Source organism: Ascaphus truei, chromosome 14 (genome assembly GCF_040206685.1).
Source record: "Ascaphus truei isolate aAscTru1 chromosome 14, aAscTru1.hap1, whole genome shotgun sequence".
NCBI classification, from domain to species: domain Eukaryota; kingdom Metazoa; phylum Chordata; class Amphibia; order Anura; family Ascaphidae; genus Ascaphus; species Ascaphus truei.
In genome coordinates this window covers 21,689,380-21,691,636 of record NC_134496.1, presented here as the reverse complement: position 1 = coordinate 21,691,636, position 2,257 = coordinate 21,689,380, and the positions used below count along the sequence as shown (strand labels likewise).

At 36.2% G+C, this 2,257-nt stretch overlaps 1 non-coding gene across 1 annotated transcript; it reads right to left on the bottom strand.

The window, feature by feature from the left end:
- Positions 1–488: 488 nt before the first annotated feature.
- TRNAE-CUC (transfer RNA glutamic acid (anticodon CUC)) lies at positions 489–560 on the bottom strand. Its single transcript has one exon. It is a non-coding gene; the product is annotated as a tRNA-Glu (tRNA).
- Positions 561–2,257: the final 1,697 nt, after the last annotated feature.

The window sequence follows — 2,257 nt, the reverse complement described above, 5'->3', positions numbered from 1 at the left end:
TACCCCCTGCATCTGTAATCAGCGCGGCTTTAGTTGATAATGTTACATGTCAGCAGTGATATGATAAATTGTGTTAAGTACCTTTATGAATAATTTGGAATTCTGAACAATGAACTGTAGATATATTAACTAAATCTGTTTGCAGAAAAAGACGAGATATTTAACCAATTACACGCATGCAAGACAGCAACGGAAAAATATCATTATATTAATATATTATCGTGTTATTATACTATTTTATCCTCATGACTGGCCTTTTACAGTATTAAATATAACATGTATATCTTAAACCTTAGTATGTATGTCTTTATTTACAGTATATAGCGCCATTAATGTACATAGCGCTCCACAGCAGTAATACACGTGACAATGATATAAATAACAGAATACAAATAACAGATGGGAATAAGTGCTTCAGACATCAAAGTAACATTTACTTCGGTACAGTATATCAAACATGATTCTTTGAGTGTAAAAAAAAATAATGTTTCCCTGACCGGGAATCGAACCCGGGCCGCGGCGGTGAGAGCGCCGAATCCTAACCACTAGACTACCAGGGAACCTGAAATTTTCTAGCATTTAAGTGTAGATTTTCCTGCAGCCACTCAGTGATATATTGACTCATGTTGAGAGAAGGATTACATTTCCCAGCATGCTTCAAACCATTAACTGAGAAAGATCATTAGAGCTCTAGTGTTTTTTTATTACAAAATTCAGAATTTCTCATGTAAACTAGTGTCAGAGATGTGGGTGAGAGATCCACACAAGGGGCATTATTTGTGCTTGATCTTATTGTATTTGACCTTGATTAACAGTACTAATTGCATAAATAAATGACATGATGGGGCTGATCTGCAGAATATTTCTATTAGCAATATTGATAGGGTTGCCAGGTGGCTTGTCCAAAAATACTGGATACAATACTGGACCCCCACCTCCCCAATACATTATAAAATATATCCCCACCTCCCCAATACATTATAAATATATCCCCGCCTCCCCAATACATTATAAAATATATCCCCGCCTCCCCAATACATTATAAAATATATTCCCACCACCCCAATACATTATAAAATATATCCCCACCTCCCCAATACATTATAAATATATCCCCGCCTCCCCAATACATTATAAAATATATCCCCACCTCCCCAATACATTATAAAATATATCCCCGCCTCCCCAATACATTATAAAATATATCCCCGCCTCCCCAATACATTATAAAATATATCCCCACCACCCCAATACATTATAAAATATATCCCCACCTCCCCAATACATTATAAAATATATCCCCACCTCCTCAATACATTATAAAATATATCCCCACCTCCTCAATACATTATAAAATATATCCCCACCTCCCCAATACATTATAAAATATATCCCCACCTCCCCAATACATTATAAAATATATCCCCACCACCCCAATACATTATAAAATATATCCCCACCTCCCCAATACATTATAAAATATATCCCCACCACCCCAATACATTATAAAATATATCCCCACCTCCCCAATACATTTTAAAATATATCCCCACCTCCCCAATACATTATAAAATATATCCCCGCCTCCCCAATACATTATAAAATATATCCCCGCCTCCCCAATACATTATAAAATATATCCCCGCCTCCCCAATACATTATAAAATATATCCCCACCACCCCAATACATTATAAAATATATCCCCACCTCCCCAATACATTATAAAATATATCCCCACAACCCCAATACATTATAAAATATATCCCCACCACCCCAATACATTATAAAATATATCCCCGCCTCCCCAATACATTATAAAATATATCCCCGCCTCCCCAATACATTATAAAATATATCCCGCCTCCCCAATACATTATAAAATATATCCCCGCCTCCCCAATACATTATAAAATATATCCCCGCCTCCCCAATACATTATAAAATATATCCCCGCCTCCCCAATACATTATAAAATATATCCCCGCCTCCCCAATACATTATAAAATATATCCCCGCCTCCCCAATACATTATAAAATATATCCCCGCCTCCCCAATACATTATAAAATATATCCCCACCTCCCCAATACATTATAAAATATATCCTCACCTCCCCAATACATTATAAAATATATCCCCGCCTCCCCAATACATTATAAAATATATCCCCGCCTCCCAATACATTATAAAACATATCCCCACCTCCCCAATACATTATAAAACATATCCCCACCTCCCCAATACATTATAAAACATA